We start from the raw sequence: 20296 nt of genomic DNA, 5'->3' as shown, positions 1-20296 counted from the left end.
ACATTCTACGAGCAGTGTAGATTCATAGAATGCTGTTTAACTGCATTGGACTGCATTCTATGAGTCTACACTGGCCATATAATGCGGTTTAACTGCATTGATATGCAATCTATGAGTCTACACTGACCGTATATTGCAGTTTAACTGCATTGGACTGCATTCTGTGAGTCCACACTGACTTATAATGCAGTTAAACCACAATGGACTGCATTCTGTGAGTCTACAATCACTGTATAATGTGGTTTAATTGCACTGGATTGCATTCTATGAGTCTACACATACCATATAATGTGGTTTAACTGTATTGATCTGCAATCTATGAGTCTACACTGAATGGATAATGTGGTTTAACTGCATTGGACTGCATTCTATGAGTCTACACTCGCCGTATAATGCAGTTTAACTGCATTGGACTGCATTCTGTGAGTCTACACTGATCATATAATGCGGTTTAACTGCATTGATCTTCAACCTATGAGTCTATACTGATCGTATAATGCAGTTTAACTGCATTGGACTGCATTCTATGAGTCTACACTGACTTATAATGCTGTTTAACTGCATTGGACTGCATTCTGTGAGTCTACACTCACTGTATAATGCGGTTTAACTGCATTGGACTGCATTCTATGAGTCTGCACTCACCGTATAATGCGGTTTAACTGCATTAACTGCAATCTATGAGTCTACACTGACCGTATAATGCAGTTTAATTACCTTGCACTGCATTCTATGAGTCTACACTGACCGTATAATACAGTTTAACTACATTGGACTACATTCTATGAGTCTACACTGGCCGTATAATGCAGCTTAATTGCATTGGACTGCATTATGTGAGTCTACACTCACCATATAATATGGTTTAACTACATTGGGCTGCATTCTATGAGTCTACACTCACCATATAATATGGTTTAACTACATTGGACTGCATTCTATGAGTCTACACTCAACATATAACGCGGTTTAACTACATTGGACTGCATTCTATGAGTCTACACTCACCGTATAATGCGGTTTAACTGCATTGGACTGCATTCTATGAGTCTGCACTCGCTGTATAATGTGGTTTAATTGCATTGGACTGCATTCTATGAGTCTACACTGACTGTATAATGCGGTTTAACTGCATTGAACTGCAATCTGTGAGTCTACACTGACCGTATAATGCAGTTTAATTGCATTGCACTACATTCTATGAGTCTACACTCACCGTATAATATGGTTTAACTGCATTGGACTGCTTACTATGTGTCTACATTGACCATAAAATGCAGTCTAATTGCATTGGACTGCATTCTGTGAGTGTACACTCACCGTATAATACTGTTTAACTGCATTGGACTGCATTCTATGAGTCTACACTCACCGTATAATGCAGTTTAACTGCATTGGACTGCATTCTGCGAGTCTACACTGACTGTATAATGTAGTTTAACTGCATTGGACTGCATTCTAAGAATCTCCACTGACTTGCTTCTGTCACAAAATTCTATTTATTTTTTTAAGAAACTGCAAGTTTCTAACTCTTTTGGGTGTATATGTCAATCCAATAATACAGTAACATTTTTGCTAAAAGGCAAATGTGATCCTTAGTTGCTTTCCTGTAAACAAAACAGACCAAAGGAAAACAGAAGTTGCTGTTCTTTGTTTGTTGCTAATTTTGAAAACACAACAACGTCTACATTGTAGCACATATGGATAATACTGTGACATTTTTATTGTTTGCTCCAAGACGATTGCGATCCAAATAAATGCCTTCTGGTAAACAAATCCGAGGAAAGGCAACTAGCTATCACTGTGACCTTCAAGTCTTGGGATTACAAACTACATTTCTAAAAAGGATCCTTCTAATTAGACCAAAAGCCTAGACTTTGAGCCAGAATTCTGCAACTTGTGTCTGAATGGTGTCAATTATGCTTCTGCTGCTAGTCAAGGGAAAAGCAAGGGAGAATACTGATGTGTCTGTTGTTTACAGATGTGCCTTTTTTGCCTTGGAAATGGGGCTCACGAGAACCCCTCGAGAGTGATCTTAAAACATCCCAGTCTTGCTCATCTAATGCTGCTTTTTTCTCCCAGCTTGTTTGCAGCTCTTGATCACTATTGCTTCTCTGGCATACATTTCTCCCTTCAAGCTGTCAAATTTTTCGTTAGTGATGAGGCTCCTGCAGCCAAAGAAAGAACGCAAATTCTAGTGTGATGGTTTCATGATATTTTGATATCACTTAGGCTGGAACATTGGTCCACAAATGTTGGTCCTTGCTAGAATTCCGCGCTTCCTAGACTTAACATTTGAGGTACTAAAATGTGTGTTGGCCACTCATATTGATGAAATCCAATGATAGCCAACAATGATGACTAATGAGAAGGTTACAAATTGCCCATGTCTGGATCAGAACCTCCAACCAAAGCTGGCATATGGCAGAAGCTGAATTCCGCGCTTGATAGAATTCCGCGCTTCCTAGACTTAACATTTGAGGTACTAAAATGTGTGTTGGCCACTGATATCAATGAAATCCAATGATAGCCAACGATGATGACTAATGAGAAGGTTACAAATTGCCCATCTCTGGATCAGAACTTCCAACCAAAGCTGGCATATGGCAGAAGCTGAATTCTGCGCTTGCTAGAATTCCACGCTTCCTAGACTTAATATTTGAGGTACTAAAACATGTGTTGGCCACTGATATAGATGAAATCCAATGATAGCCAACGATGAGGACTAATGAGAAGGTTACAAATTGCCCATCTCTGGATCAGAACCTCCAACCAAAGCTGGCATATTGAAGGAGCTAAATTCTGCACTCGCTAGAATTCTGCGCTTGTTAGAATTCCATGCTTCCTAGACTTAATATTTGAGGTACTAAAATGTTTGTTGGCCACTGATATTGATGAAATCCAATGATAGCCAACAATGATGACTAATGAGAAGATTACAAATTGCCCATTTCTGGGTCAGAACCTCCAACCAAAGCTGGCACATGGCAGAAGCTGCATTCCGCGCTTACTAAAATTCCACGCTTCCTAGACTTAATATTTGAGGTACTAAAATGTTTGTTGGCCACTGATATTGATGAAATTCAACGATAGCCAACAATGATGACTAATGAGAAGGTTACAAATTGCCCATGTCTGGATCAGAACCTCCAACCAAAGCTGGCATATGGCAGGAGCTGAATTCCGCGCTTGCTAGAATTCCACGCTTCCTAGACTTAACATTTGAGATACTAAAATATGTGTTGGCCACTGATATCGATGACATCCAATGATAGCCATTGACAATGACTAATGAGAAGGTTACAAATTGCCCATTTCTGGATCAGAACCTCCAACCAAAGCTGGCATATGGCAGGAGCTGAATTCTGCGCTTGCTAGAATTCGGCACTTCCACGATTTAATATTTTAGGTACTAAAATGTCTGTTGGCCACTGATATCGATGAAATCCAATGATAGCCAACAATGATGACTAATGAGAAGGTTACAAATGGCCCATCTCTGGATCAGAACTTCCAACCAAAGCTGGCATATGGCAGAAGCTGAATTCTGCGCTTGCTAGAATTCCACGCTTCCTAGACTTAATATTTGAGGTACTAAAATGTGTGTTGGCCACTGATATTGATGACAGCCAATGATAGCCAATGATGAGGACTAATGAGAAGGTTACAAATGGCTCATCTCTGGATCAGAACCTCCAACAAAAACTGGCATATGGCAGGAGCTGAATTCCGCGCTTGCTTCCGAGCTTCCTAGAATTCCGCGCTTCCTAGACTTAACATTTGAGGTACTATAATGTGTGTTGGCCACTGATATTGATGAAATTCAATGATAGCCAACAATGATAACTAATGAGAAGGTTACAAATTGCCCATCTCTGGATCAGAACCTCCAACCAAAGCTGGCATATGACAGGAGCTGAATTCCGCGCTTGCTCGAATTCCGCGCTTCCTAGACTTAACATTTGAGGTACTAAAACATGTGTTGGCCACTGATATAGATGAAATCCAATGATAGCCAACGATGAGGACTAATGAGAAGGTTACAAATTGCCCATCTCTGGATCAGAACCTCCAACCAAAGCTGGCATGTGGCAGGAGCTAAATTCTGCACTCGCTAGAATTCTGCGCTTGTTAGAATTCCATGCTTCCTAGACTTAATATTTGAGGTACTAAAATGTTTGTTGGCCACTGATATTGATGAAATCCAATGATAGCCAACAATGATGACTAATGAGAAGATTACAAATTGCCCATTTCTGGGTCAGAACCTCTAACCAAAGCTGGCATATGGCAGGAGCAGAATTCCGCACTTGCTTCTGTGCTTGCTTCTGCGCTTGCTAGAATTCCGCCCTTCTTTGACTTAACATTTGAGATACTAAAATGTGTGTTGGCCACTGATATTGATGAAACCCAATGATGGCCAACAATGATTACTAATAAGAAGGTTACAAATTGCCCATCTTTGGATCAGAACCTCCAACCAAAGCTGGCATATGGCAGGAGCTGAATTCCACACTTGCTTCCGCGCTTTCTAGACTTAACATTTGTGGTACTAAAACGTGTGTTGGCCACTGATATTGATGAAATCCAATGATAGCCAATGATGATGACTAATGAGAAGGTTACAAATTGCCCGTCTCTGGATCAGAACCTCCAACCAAAGCTGGCATATGGCAGGAGCTGAATTCCGCATCTGTGCTCAGCTTCTTGTTCTGATGGAATTGCCGACTTCTCTCCGACCTGGTTTAAAGGCCCCGAGGACACAACACACCCTTGCTTTATATTCCTGGATTTCGAGGCTCAATATATCTGCTTCTGTAGTGTGCCTGTGTATATAAAAGGCAATTAGCGGGATCCCTGGTGCACCGGCTGGACCCACGGCTCCGCGCAACCTGTAAATTACCTGAGACAGGGCTTGCGCTGGGTCCGGGAGCCTCCCTTCGTTTCTGGCAGGCAAACCATTGAGCTGAGCCATCCTTCCCTTGACGGGACTGGGAAGGAGCTATGAATAAGCATGGGCTCCGCTGGGGATTGTCATGGGACAGACTTCAGTGGTATTATAATGAGGATGCAATGTCATCCGAAGAAAGATTGTGCTTGTCACTTGAGCTCCACCTTTGGAAAAGAGAGAAGGGGAAGGAGGGGGGAAGGAAGCCAATGTTGTCGGAGGAGCCTTGCAATTTATTATTGGCTGCCTCCGTCAAAGAGGCCAGAGATTTGTCGGGAGAAGGAAGTTGTCGTTCTTACAAAATGTTTTGTTGTGCGGTGCAAGATGAACCTTCAGATGAGAGGCGTCAGGTCATTGCTGTTAAACATGAAAGGCCCGTGATCGTATGTACTTTAAGAAGAAAGGTCTTTGAACAGGTGCCAGAGATTTTGTTTGCTTTGTTTCTGTACAGTGCCATTTCGATAGATGCTCCTAGATTTTTTTTAAGGGGATAACACATCCATACGTCTCCCGAGCAAGGAAACGGTCTCTGCTTTTATCTTTAAGGACACAAAATCTATACTCTCCCCACTACCATCGACATGCCTTCCTCCTCCCTTTGCAGTTTGTTAACACTATTCAGGGTTGATAAGGAAAGACCAGCTCTTTCAAATTCTGCTCACATAGCCTTAGGCTATTGGTACAAATGTAGGTAATGATTAGGAGGGTGAATCGGTGTGTTGTTTTTGGTCTGCGTCATTTTCTCCTCCGTTCCGCCACAAGTCAATGACACCCGTCCCGGCATTAATCTAGAAGTTCGATAGTTAAAAATTGCATTTAAATAGCTCCCTCTCCGTCAATGGTGCATTAGAAAATATATGTTGCTCTTTCTATATGTGGCTCTCTCAAACAAGTGTGCAGTTTGATATGTGCATTTTTAAATATATTTCCCATTTGGAAATTGTGTCCAAACATTCAAGAAGGGCAATGATGGTAGATAAGTAACATCTGGTCTATATTATTATTATTATTATTATTATTATTATTATTATTATTATTATTATTAAGTATATTTCCCAGCTGGAAATTGTGTCCAAACATTCAAGAAGGGCAAAGACAAATAACATCCGGTCTATTATTATTATTATTATTATTATTATTATTATTATTATTATTTATTATTATTATTATTATTATTATTATTATTTTAAAATATATTTCCCGGCTGGAAATTGTGTTCAAATATTCAAGAAGGGCAAAGATGGTAGATAAGTAATATCTGGTCTATATTATTTATTATTATTATTATTATTATTATTATTATTATTATTATTATTTCCCAGCTGGAAATTGTGTCCAAACATTCAAGAATGACAAAGACTGTAGATAAGTAACATCCGGTCTATATTATTGTCATTATTAATATTATTATTAAATATATTTCCCAGCTGGAAATTGTGTCCAAACATTCAAGAAGGGCAAAGACAAGTAACATCCGGTCTATATTATTATTATTATTATTATTATTATTATTATTATTATTATTATTATTATTATTATAAAATATATTTCCCAGCTGGAAATTGTGTCTAATCATTCAAGAAGGACAAAGACGGTAAATAAGTAACATCCGGTCTATATTATTATTATTATTATTATTATTATTATTATTATTATTATTATTATATATTTCCCAGGTGGAAATTGTACCCAACCATTCAAGAAGGACAAAGACGGTAGATAAGTAACATCTGGTCTATATTATTATTATTATTATTATTATTATTATTATTATTATTATTATTATTATTAAATATATTTCCCAACTGGAAATTGTATCCAAACATTCTAGAAGGACAAAGACAGTAGATAAGTAACATCTGGTCTATATTATTATTATTATTATTATTATTATTATTATTATTAAATATATTTCGCAGCTGGAAATTGTGTCCAAACATTCAAGAACGGCAAAGACAAGTAACATCTGGTCTATATTATTAATTATTATTATTATTAGTAGTAGTAGTAGTATTAAATATATTTCCCAGCTGGAAATTGTGCCCAAACATTGAATATGTGAATATGGTGAAAAAGCAACCCAATATAGTTGTTAGGCCTTATCTGCAAATATACTCATTGCAAGCCCAAACAAGTGAAGATTTCAGAGTGCATCCGATTTCGGCAGGTCCAGACCGATGGTGATGATTACAGGAAAAGTATAGACAGTGTGTAGTCTGTGTGGCCAGCTATAATATTTGACTATAATTTCTATCCCGCAGAGGTTAAAACATACTCATGCTTTCAAAAAAAAAAATGTTCCTGTGGTCATTTTTGCTCTGCATGGACTCCTATCACCTCAAGACAACGATGACAAAGGAGAGAGTATGGGTTTAGGTTTTGCTCTAGACTTGAACAGCTTGCATTTGGTTGCCTCCCATTACTACTGCGTTGCACGTGCAGACAGAAGATACACGCTGCAGAATTGTCTGTGTCGGCTCGCCTTAATGGTCAATGTAAGAAAGTCAGGTGTTTTTTTTAATTACTAGAACTTAATTAAAAATGATCCCATTGTATTAACAACGGCAGTTAGTATATACTTGGCAATGCATAAAGCCTTAGTGGCATTAGCATTCATGCTGGGCTCAGCCTTGTCCGCAAGAGAGCTTTGTATAACTGGAAAAGTTCTCTAAGATGTGCTTCATTTGGACCAATTGTATGCCATTGTGTTAGACAAGGCTTCCTAGAACTGGAAGACCTAAGGATGGTAGTTGCACACAAGGGTAAATAATACCATCATTGGGTTGTTGTATGTCTTTCGGGCTGTGTGGCCATGTTCCAGAAGTATTCTCTCCTGACGTTTCACCCACATCTATGGCAGGCATCCTCAGAGGTTGTGAGGTAAGGATAAACTAAGTAAGGATAGGAAAGAATATATATCTGTGTAGAGTGTGGCAAGAGTCCTTTGTCACTGGGAAGCCAGCATTAATGTTTCAGTTAATCACCCTAATTAGCATTGGAAAGGTTTTGTCTCTTGCCTGGGGGCATCCTTTGTTCAGTCATCAGCTGTCCTCTGCCCTCAGAGTGTTGGTTCCCATCTACTGTTTTGATTTTAGAGTTTTTTAATACTGGTAGCCAGATTTTGTTCATTTTCATGGTTTCTTCCTTTCTGTTGAAGTTGTCCACATGCTTGTGGATTTCAATGGCTTCTCTGTGTAGTCTGACATGATAGTTGTTGGAATGGTCCAGCATTTCTGTGTTGTCAAATAATATCCTGTGTCCATCATTGTGAGGAACTCAGAGAGTAGGTGGTACAATGGGTTAAACTCTTGTGCTGCTGAACTAATGACCTGAAGGTTGAAATCATGGTTTGCCTTTGAGATATATTTTGGAATATTGTCAGAATATTGTCAGTGTTATAATTGTATAGTGGGAATGATCCTGTGGTTTAATAATCTATATATATAAAAGGGTAATGAAATTTCGGCCTAGGACAAAACAACAAAACTAAACACCCCACAACCCCGAAAACTGACAGCACAACCCCTCATCCATGCCTCTACATTCATACAACAAAAAGAAAAGAAAAATAAAGTCCTAATTAGAGGGAGAGGAATAATTGTTTTTATCCAATTGCTGACAGTTAGAAGGCTAAGCTCTGTCCACTTAGTCTCCTAGCAACCCACTCAGCCCAGGGGACAGGCAGAAGTTCGAAAACATGTAAATGTGAGTAGATCAATACGTACCGGCGGGAAGATAACGGCGCTCCATGCAGTCATCCCACATGACCTTGGAGATGTCTACGGACAACGCCAGCTCTTCGGCTTCAAAATGGAGATAAGCACCAACCCCCAGAGTCAGACACGACTGGACTTAATGTCAGGGGAAAACCTTTACCTTTTACCTTAACTACCACCAATTCCTCAATACTTTATTTCCCATACCACCATACTTCGCCACAGCAATGCGTGGCCGGGCACAGCTAGTAATAATATACTTTATTTATATTCTGCTCTATTTCTCCCTGAGGGGACTTAGAGAAGATTACAGGTACATATATATGGCAGACATTCAATGCCATTATACAATTGACAGAGACAAAGAATACATAAACAGAGGCAGGTTTCCCTCTTTCATTTCCGGCATCTGGAGGATGTGTTCGACTCGGCCATGGGGAGGTGCTGTTGTTCCATTCTCCCATGCTGAGGAGCCTGTCAATCAAATTTCTGGCATGTTTTTCAGGGGCACCTTTTATCTCCCCATTAAAGCAGTTCCTATTTAACTGAGTCGGGCTGTAGCGCAGCTGATTAATCAGCATCAATAGATCACTGCCGACCTGAAGGTGGCAAGTTTAAAACCCAAGTCAGATTGAGCACCCAACTGCCAATAGCCTAGCTTACTGTCTACATAAGCAGTTTGAAGACAGCTTCAGCTGTGAGTAGATAAATTAGGGACCATTAAGCAGGGAGGTTAATTTAATTTACAACACCATAAAACTGCCAGCGATCAAAGAGCAAGGAGGAAATACTATGATCAAAAAAGACTTGGCATCATAGTGGATGAAGCAAAAGCTCCCCCTGTGGCCAGAATAAAACATAACCACTTGAAGCTGAAGTTGGAAAATGTTGAATTACCTCTGTCTGTATATGTTTTATGTCTCAAAACGGCACTGAAAGTTTGCCGTGTATATGTGCATTGTGATCCTCCCTGAGTCCCCTTCAGGGCGAGAAGGGCAGAATATAAATACTGTAAATAAACAAATAAATAATAAACTACTCACATTGTGTTTTCGAACTGCTAGGTAGGCAGAAGCTAGGTTGATGGTGGGAACTCACCCTGCCCACGGCTTGAACTGTCAACCTTCCGGATGGCAAGATATTTTGTAGCTGTACAATACTAGTCACAGCCCTTTGTCCTCAGCTTAATTCATTTGCTGCAAACTGAGTGCCAAATGCAAAGGTAGTTTGTAATAAAATCAGCAGAAGGTGACCCTTTCCATTCCATGCAGTTTGGGGCAAAAGCAAACTGCTGCATTCTCTCCAATCCTGTTTACCCAAAAAATAAGACCTAACCCCAAAATAAGCTCTAGCATGGTTTTTCAGGATGCTTATAAGCCCTACTCCCAAAATAAGCAGTAAAATAATTTGTGGAACAAGTGACCTTTCATAGGACAGTGAACCACAACTCCCATCAGTCTCAGTCAGCATAGCCAGGGATGATGTATTATAGTAGCTCCAGTCTAGCAACATCTGGAAGATCTCGGTCCTTTAGTGAAGAAATAAACTCTTCTTTCCATTTCATCAGCGCTTCCCCAATTCTGGACCTATTCCTTGTAAATAAATCTCCCGTGGTTTCCCATTGATAGTAATTCAGCGGCAGTTATTTTCTGTCTGTGTGGTAAAAAGATAGTCTTGTCCCTTTAGCAAAAAATAATAATAATAAAAAAATGTGTGTTGCTCACATGTGCGTTGGTGAAAGAAATTGCTGAGTAAAAAAAAAGGAGGGAAAAAAAGGGGAAAGGAAACGCAGGGATAATCCTAAAATTTTCCATAGAAATCGGCTAAGTTGTTATTGATTCACAGAGCACGACAAAACATCACTGCATGAATTAGCAAACAGCTGTTTCTAATTTGAGTTTAGAACTGTACACAGAGGAACTTGTTTTAGTGTTCACTCCTTTCATTTATAATGAATTTTAATCACCGCTACAGGTGAGAAAAATGTAGAAACAAGCTTGTATCTTGTGGAAGAAACAAAGGAGAGACAGATGCTAACAGATTTACAGTCTGTGATAAAAGGAATGTTTTGGTACACTTTACATGTAATTAGGGTGCAGCTGTTTGCAGTCCCAAGTCCACGATGCACAGCAGAATATAGTGTCTGCCGCGGCTCCAAAGGGAGCGCAGAAAAACAGTGATTCAACCCTGAAAGCATTTGGTTTATTCCTAGATCTAACATAAAACTTTTCTCCTCCACCCTCGCTCTCCAAGCCATTTATTGCAGGATGATATAACCCACTAAATAAGACCGGGGAGGGGGGATTTGCAACTGAGTGAGGATTTTGACTTAGCACATTTATTTAAGGCAGGGGTCCCCAAACTAAGGCCCGGGGGCCAGATGCGGCCCATCGAAGCTATTTATCCGGCCCCCACGGCACAAGGGCAGAAGGGGGTTGGGCTAAATGACCCAAGGGGTCTCTTCTTCTCTTAAAACCATCATCATCATCATCATTATTAACATTGAGACTGGGTGGCCATCTGTCAGGAGTGCTTTGTTTGTGGTTTTGTTGCACAAAGGCAAAAGGGGGTTGGCTAAATGGCCCAAGGGGTCTCTTCCAACCCTCTTTGTTATTATTAATAATAATAATAATAATAATAATAATAATAATAATAATAATACCGTGTTTCCCCGAAAATAAGACAGTGTCTTATATTAATTTTTGCTCCCAAAGATGCACTAGGTCTTATTTTCAGGGGATGTCTTACTTTTCCATGAAGAATTCACATTTATTATTCAACAAAAAATGAACATTTATTTTATACTGTACAGTAGTTGTCATCACAAACCAGCATAACCAGACAAACTGAGAATCCTATCAAGAATTTCTTGTTACTACCATTATTTCCATGTACAACAATCTATGGCACGTACATTTACCAATCCTGCATGCTCTGGCGTTCTGTTCAACAGACATGCTTCCAAACACAAACTTTGTTAGGTTTTACTTTCAGGGGAGACCTCATATTTAGCAATTTAGTAAAACCTCTACTAGGTCTTATTTTCTGGGGATGTCTTATTTTCAGGGAAACAGGGTAACATTAAGGCTGGGTGGCCATCTGTCAGGGATGCTTTGCTTGTGCTTTTGGTGCACAAAGGCAAAAGGGGGTTTGGTCTAAATGGCCCAAGGGGTCTCTTCCAACCCTGTTTATTATTATTATATTATTATTATTACGTATTATTATTATTAATAATAACATTGAGGCTGGATGGCCATCTGTCAGGGATGCTTTGGTTGTGCTTTTGGTGCACAGAGGCAGAAGGGGGTTGGACTAAATGGCCCAAAGGGTCTCTTCCAACCCTCTTTGTTATTATTATTATTATTATTATTGTTATTAACATTGAGGCTGGGTGGCCATCTGTCAGGGGTGCTTTGCTTGTCAATGGCTCAAAGAGTCTCTTCCAACCTTCTTTATTTATTTATTATTATTTATTTATTATTTGTTATTATTATTATTAATTATTATTGTTCACTGGCCAACTATAGTCCGGCCCTCCAAGGGTCCGAAGGATCGCGAACTGGCCCCCCGTTTTAAAAGTTTGGGGACCCCTGATTTAAGGTATACAACGCGGGTTAATCAACTAATAGGTGTTTGTACTTTCAAGTCAACGCATGGCAACCTCTAATGCTCCCTGGAATATGGTCATTTATTTCATTTCTATGCCATTTTTTTCTCTTGGAGTGAGTCCCTAGGAAGCACATATAATGATGACAATACTAAATAATGCCCAGTTTGTTCCATAGTAGTAAGTTAACTACCATATATACTTGAGTATAAGCCGACCCGAATATAAGCCGAGGCACCTAATTTTACCCACAAAAACTGGGAGAACTTATTGACACGAGTATAAGACGAGGGTGGGAAATGCAGCAGATACAAGTCAAATTCAAAAATAAAAATAAAAATAGATATTAATAAAATTGCATTATTTGAGGCATCAGTAGGTTAAATGTTTTTGAATACAGTAGAGTCTCACTTATCCAAGCCTCACTTATCCAAGCCTCTGGATAATCCAAGCCATTTTTGTAGTCAATGTTTTCAATACATAGTGATATTTTGATGCTAAATTCATAAATACAGTAATTACTACATAGCATTAATGTGTAATGAACTACTTTTTCTGTCAAATTTGTTGTATAACATGATGTTTTGGTGCTTAATTTGTAAAATCATAACCTAATTTGATGTTTAATAGGCTTTTCCTTAATCCCTCCTTATTATCCAACATATTCGCCTATCCAACGTTCTGCCAGCCCATTTATGTTGGATAAGTGAGACTCTACTGTATCTGTATCTATCTATCTATATACATTAATTTTATATATGAATTTTCCCCTCATATGTTTGCAGGTCTTTGCAAATCCTATATACATATAGATCCATGTACCTGTATATCTATATCCATATATATTAGAGTCTCACTTATCCAAGCCTCGCTTATCCAAGCCTCTGGATAATCCAAGCCATTTTTGTAGTCAATATTTTCAATATATTGTGATATTTTGGTGCTAAATTAATAAATACAGTAATTACAACATAACATTACTGCGTATTGAACTACCTCTTCTGTCAAATTTGTTGTATAACATGAAGTTTTGGTGCTTAATTTGTAAAATCATAACCTAATTTGATGTTTAATAGGCTTTTCCTTGATCCCTCCTTATTATCCAAGGTATTCGCTTATCCAAGCTTCTGCCATCCCGTTTAGCTTGGATAAGTGAGACTCTACTGTACCATTTATACTTGAGTATAAGCCAACCCGAATATAAGCCGAGGCACCTAATTGTACCACAAAAACTGGGAAAACTTATTGACTCGAGTATAAGATGAGGATGGGAAATGCAGCAGATACAAGTCAAATTCAAAAATAAAAATAAAAATAGATATTAATAAAAATGCATTATTTTAGGCATCCGTAGGTTAAATGTTTTTGAATATTTATATAAAACTGTAATTTAACATAATAAGACTTGAATAAGATAAGACTGTCCAACTCTGAATACCTATATACTCAAGTATAAGCCGACCTGAATAGAAGCCGGCCAGCACCCTCACTCAAGTATAAGCCGAGGGGAGCTTTTTCAGCCCTAAAAAAGGGCTGAAAAACCAGGCTTATACTTGAGTATATACAGTATATTGGCTCTGAGTTGGGTTTCAGTTCCAATCTGAGAGCCAATATAGTTAAATACTATGGAACAATCTAGGTATTATTTAGTATGTTAACTACAAGGGTTGAATGAAAAGCAATGCCTTCACCTTCGTATCTCCTCAACAGATGGCAGTCCTAGTCTGCGGCAGGTCCTGGCTTGTTCAGTAGACTCTCCTCTAGTTCCATTTGGTGGAAAGCCTTAGCATTGAACGGTTGTGTTGTTAAAGTGCAAAGGCTGGAACCCTGTGCAGACAGTCGGTCAATGCGACTTAAGCAACATGCAGTCATTGAATTCTTGACAGCAGGAGGTGTCACCCCAAAGGAGATTCATCAGAGAATGCAAGCTGCTTATGGTGATTGTGTTGATGTGAGTCCTGGGCGTCGTTGGGCGAGTAAGTTTAAAGATGTTGAGGTGGGAACATCTGACTTGCATGACAAACAAAGAGTTGGACATCCTGTGATAGCAACCACCGAGTTTCACAAGCAAAAGGTTGACAGATGGTTTTAAAGGCCAATCATCGTATTATTCAGAGAGAAATTTCAAGCATAATCGGCATTTCACAAGAACGTGTGGGTCACATGATTGCTTTGCTTGGCTCTCAGAAGATCTGTGCACGATGGGGACTGCGAGACGCTGGTTGTGGAAACAGAGTGTCGACTTGTTCTGTGACAGCTTCAGAAAACTTGTTCATCATTGGCAGAAATGTATCCAATTGTCTGGTGATGATGTGGAAAAGTGAATAATGGTAGTTAAAGAGCACATTCTAAGGATTATTTCTGAGTCTGATTTATTAAAATATTCCCATCCAAACCAAAGTAACGAAGGTGGAGGCATTACTTTTCATTCAACCTTCATATCTTGCCAACTGGAAGGTTGACAGTTCAAGCCGTAGGTGAGGTGAGCTCCCACCATCAGCCTAGCTTCTGCCTACTAGCACGAAAACAGCCATATCCAGAACATTGGATAAGCGAGTGTTGGATAAGTGAGACTCTACTGTAGTTCATTTATTATTTATTCATTTACTTATTTACAGGGGGATTCAGATGCAGGCAAAACATCAGGAAAGAATGCTATTGGAACATGGCCATACAGCCCAAAAACTTCACAACAACCCAATAATGCTAACTGCTATATGTAAGAAACCAAGGGCTTGAGTATGCACAATATCTAGCCATCCTTCCCCCTTGAGAGAGGACCTATTGCCACTATGGTGTGGCTTTCATTATTAACCTTGTCTTAGGTAAAGGTTTATTCCTTGACATTAAGTCTAGTCGTGTCCGACTCTGAGGGCTGGTGCTCATCTCCATCTCTAAGCTGAAGAGCCGGCGTTGTCCATAGACACTTCCAAGGTCATATGGACACAGGCATGACTGCATGGAGTGGTGTTATGTTCCTGCCGGAGCCGTACCTATTGATCTGCCCACATTTACACGTTTTTGAACTGCTAGGTTTGGCAGAAGCTGGGGCTAACAGCTGCAGCTCACCCCGCTCTCACATTCAAACCACCAACCTTGTCTTACTATTCAGAAAAACTTTCAACCAGAATCTCTCCTTCTATAATGGAAGCTATTGAGATGCAGTCCTGTTCCAGAGAGCCACAAAGATTTTCCCTGTTTCGCGTCCCTATCTTTCAGTTGTCTTGAGAACGCTATCATGTTCACCTTCCGACTTCTTCTTTCCAAATTAAATATGCCCAACTCCTTTAGACTTTCTTCCTTGGACTTGTTTTCCACCTTCCTCCTTTGAAAACCGTTCTAAATTGTCTCTCTTTTCTGAAGGAGGGTCACCTGGTGTCTCCTTTGCTGTCTTTCTGGTGTCAAGCAAGATGTTTTGTTTTTTTAAAAAAATCCACAAAAACTTCCCTGTACTTCTTAAGACTCTGTGTCACTCCTGCTGAGTGTTTTCACGTCGCTTCTTATAGAAGTTGCTGCCTTTTTTTTTTGCTCAATGTGTTTAATGTATTTTGTTTGTTTGGTTTCTTTCATATTTGATCTATTTAGCGAATCCTCTTTATGTAAGCCACCCTGGGTATTTTAATTTGAAAGGTGCTGCAGAAATACATGTGATAAATAAAAGAAGAATTAAGGAGCCGAACTGCCTTTTAGTTATGGAGGTGGAATGTAACTCGGTGGTAGACCATTAAGATTTGTATGGAGAAAATCAAAGGTTCAGTCTCTGGTATGACAGTTTAGCAAAGAGATCAGGTCATACAAAAGCGGGATACATATGGTCATCTAGTGTTGTTTGGACTACAACTCCCAATGTTCCTCACCATTGGTTGTGCTAGCTGGAGTTGCTGAAATTTGCAGTCCAACACAGAACAATTCCCATCCCTGAATCAGAAATCGATAGAAACACCTTTGCTGAAGATCTAGAGGAGCTGTTGTATAGAAACTATGGATTGATGGACATGTACACGCTGTCCCTGAATTGCAAACATCCGACTTACAAATGACTCATAGTTAAGAATAGGGTGAGACAACAGAAAGTGAGAGAAATCTACCTCACAGAAGGGAAATTCATTCCTGTAAGACAGTGGTTCTCAGCCTGTGATCTGTGGACCACCAGTGGTCCCCAAGAACTAAAATATGATCTGCGACCTCACTGTTATGACATCATTGCAAAGAGAGCGACTGGTCTCGCAAAACCTTTTATAGTGCCCAGGCAATGGAAATGTCGGGAGGAGAGAGGCTGACTACCCACGAAAGGCACGACAACAAGCCTCCTGACTGCTGCTTCTCCTCCCCACGAAAGGTACGACAACAAGCCTCCTGACTGCTGCTTCTCCTCCTCCCCCACAAAAGGCATGGCAACAAGTCTCCTGACTGCTGCTTCTCCTCCTCCCCCACGAAAGGCATGGCAACAAGTCTCCTGACTGCTGCTTCTCCTCTTCCCCCACGAAAGGCACAACAACAAGCTTCTTGACTGCTGCTGCTTCTCCTCCCCACGAAAGGCATGAAGAGGAAGGGAGGTGGGAAAGCTGCCGCCTCCTAGGCGTGAATTTGCTGACTGCTGCTTCTCCTCCTCCTCCCCCACAAAAGGCACAACAACAAGCCTCCTGACTGCTGCTTCTCCTCCCCCACGAAAGGCACGACAAGCCTCCTGACTGCTGCTTCTCCTCCCCCACGAAAAGCACGCCAACAAGCCTCCTGATTGCTGCTTCTCCTCCTCCCCCATGAAAGGCATGACAAAAAGCCTCCTGACTGCTGCTTCTCCTCCCCCACGAAAGGCATGACAACAAGCCTTCTGACCGCTGCTTCTCCTCCTCCTCCCTCTCCCTGAGTGGAGCCATTCCATGTGGTTCCTGAGAGCGGGTGCACCTTGGTGTCTTTGTTTTTAGGCCTGTTCCTGAGGTTATTTGGGTTACTGATTCAGAAAATTGCATTGGATAGACCACATCAGCTCTAGATTATTACATATGGTTTTCTGTGGGCGAGCAGATGGTGACTACTGGATGGCATATGTTCTGTATCAGAAACTACAACTGATGTGGTCTATCCGATACAATTTTCTGAATCATCATCCCAAATAACCAAACCGAATCTAAAGTTGACCAAAAACTGATTCGTAACCCTTTTGTTACTAATGTTAGAGTGTTGAAATACATTACAACTTGTACCCTTGGTTCGCTTCTGACACGATAAATAAATATGGCACTGCGCACCTGGAAAATCTCTGAATGAGAAGGAGAATGTGCAGATATTTTGTTGTCTTCCCAGCCTCCTTGTTAATGTGAAGCTTTGGTGCTTAGACCTCAGAGCACTCCGAGATCTCAGTCCCTTGGCGACCATTGTGTCTCAGTCTACAGTCCTACGCAGAGCCGGCCCTAGGTATTTTTCAAGTGTAGGCGAACAGAATTTTGGCGCCCCCCCCAAACCAATCACTGAAAAATAAAAGCATTGGATAAGCGAAAATGTTTGATAATAAGGAGGGATTAAGGAAATGCCTATTAAATATCAAATTACATTAAGATTTTACAAATTAAGCACTAAAACATGTTTTACAACAAATCAATAGAAAAAGCAGTTCAATACCTTGCGGAGGCAGGCCGCAGGAGACAGGAGTTGCCTCGATGGCGCCCCCCAACAAGATGGTGCCACAGGCAACTGCCTAGTTGGCCTAGTGGTTGAACCGCCTCTGGTCCTATGCATGCTTTCCCTTGGATTTAGATCTGACTTAACCATAGCATAGGATTGCTTTGACAGTGCCATGTCTACTTGAACGTAAAATCATTCCAACGCGTTTGCAAACGCTCAGCCCTTAATTCTTGTTTGTCGAAGCATCGGCTCAACAGACGGGTGGTGTGATGTTGCCATTTAAAAAATAATGATCAGGAAATGCCTTGAGAGCCAAATCGCCATTTGTTGCCCTAGTTTAGAAGTCCCTGCGCAACCCCCTGGTGCTCCCCTCCCTCCCTTGTGGAGTCCAGCTGGCGTGAGCTGGGAATTAGTGCGTACAGTGGTTTGCTGGTCCTTCCCTGCTGAATCCCATCCAGGGAGCAAGCAGCCAGCTGAATCCTTCCACTCAGAAGAGCCCATTAATTCAAGTCCGGAGGTAACCTCCCCCTTTCTTGCCGGGTGAGAGAGGCCCCCCGTGACTGTCGCTGGCTGGCGTGAGAGCGAGACAGAGGCTGCTCAGGGTAAGGCTTAAAGCTTGCTCATTATGGGTTCGCCGTGCTGATTTACAGAGTGGAGATTAGAATTTCTCATCTGCGCAAGGTGCGATTGTGGGCTTGGAGGCTCACCTACGATGAATTGGAAAAGTAGGAAAAATAGTGATTCTGTTCCCCTCTCCAATTCCTGTTCTATGGCATAGACAGCCATGTCTTATTGTTCCTTTTTTGTTGGCCTCTATATCACACCGTCTTCCGATGAATCAGGGTCCAATGCAGTTACTTTGCAACAAGAACGGATAGTAAAAGAATGAAGGGTGATAAAATAGTGTAATAGAAATCATTAGAGTGGAAAAAAATTAGCAGCTTAGTGAAAGTGCAGACAAAAATCAGCAGTAAAATGGGTGGGTGGAAGTTCAGGCCTATGATTTCCCAAAGGCTAACATAAAAGGATCCCCAGTGGTGCAGCGGATTAAACCGCTTAGGTGCTGAACATGCTGACTGAAAGGTCAGTGGTTCGAATCCGGGGAGCGGGGTGAGCTCCCGCTGTTAGCCCCAGCTTCTGCCAACCTAGCAGTTCAAAAACATGCAAAATGTGAGTCGATCAATAGGTATCACTCCGGCGGGAAGGTAATGGCACTCCATGCAGTCATGCTGGACACATGAACTTGGAGGTGTCTACGGACAATGCTGGAGACTTCGCTGTCTATCATGGACTGACAAAAAGATAAATAAATGAATCTGAGATTAAAACAATCCCGAAGTCTTCGTAGAAGCCAATACAAGACTGAGACTGTTATTCTTTGGGCATATCACAAGAAGTCAGGACTGATTAGAAAAGGAAACAATGTTTGGTAAAGTGGAATTTCAGTAATAGGATGTAGTTCTCTGTGTGTTGAATACACAGGGTTTCATTCTTAATCAATAGTCTATAATTTTTAGGTATAGTTGTACTCACTGAAGTCCATAAGTCATACTTCTGTGCTGATGTCCTAACAGCAACACGCATCCACCTCGACTGAGGTGTGATGCAGACACACATCCACCTCCAATGAAGTCTGATACAAAACTGAACACAAAATGGAGTCCTGTGTCTGAACATGTTCAGTATAATCACGTCTATAGCCCCTCCCAAATCAAAATGGTACAGTCAAACTGGCAAATCAACATACACATAGAATACAGGTTAGCAAATATATACATTAACAAATGAATGGTGAAAGGCATGGGAGGTGGCTATTTCCAACAATAACAGGGTGACTTGGAGATCTCCTCATTCATAGAATTGCTGTAAATCGAAGTCGACTTAACAGCGATTAACATGAGAGGGAACTATAGAGAAGACCCAGCTCTGTATACAGGCAGTTCTAATTTTATGAAAATATAAAATAGCACTTTCTTAGCAGAGCAAGTAGAAGACATGCCATTAGGTATGATGTGCTTCATGTTGTGTTGGAGTTGGTTCTAGGTGTGAAACATTCAGGGCCATTTTCTTTTTAATGTTAGAATTACGTGGATTGAAAGAAAATTTCCAGGGGTCAAAATTCTTATTTGGGGGAGGATGTTATTTTTTCGTCCTCCTTTGTAGCTATATCCACCGCAGTGCTCTGTCCCTCCTGTGGCTAGGATAAAATAGTCTCTGACCCTGCCTGCTGTGAGCCGTATCTCCCCAACCCTTGCACCCTCCTCTCTGTCTTCAACTTCATTTCAGAGGACAGCGGCACATTCTTAGGATTGTATGGGAACAGCCTTCTTGGGGGTCATGGGCTGATAGGATTCTGCTTATGAGTTCAGGAAGGCCTGGGGCCCTTTCCCACCACACAGTTAT

At 40.7% G+C, this 20296-nt stretch overlaps 1 protein-coding gene across 3 annotated transcripts in view; it reads left to right on the top strand.

Moving 5' to 3' along the window:
• Positions 1 to 20296, top strand: part of znf423 (zinc finger protein 423) — a 499271-nt gene that overhangs the window by 241307 nt on the left and 237668 nt on the right. Inside the window, exon 1 of one of the 3 annotated variants that reach the window (XM_062961912.1) lies at positions 18349 to 18495. The exons of the other annotated variants lie outside the window; for them this stretch is intronic. The gene's annotated coding sequence lies outside the window, so the exon portion shown is untranslated. Of the gene's footprint in view, positions 1 to 18348; positions 18496 to 20296 lie in introns of those variants that run through there. 3 annotated transcript variants of the gene reach the window in all.

Source organism: Anolis carolinensis, unplaced genomic scaffold (assembly GCF_035594765.1).
Source record: "Anolis carolinensis isolate JA03-04 unplaced genomic scaffold, rAnoCar3.1.pri scaffold_9, whole genome shotgun sequence".
NCBI classification, from domain to species: Eukaryota; Metazoa; Chordata; class Lepidosauria; order Squamata; family Dactyloidae; genus Anolis; species Anolis carolinensis.
Note: the sequence above shows the minus strand (reverse complement) of the source record. Positions and strands in the feature narration are given on the sequence as shown.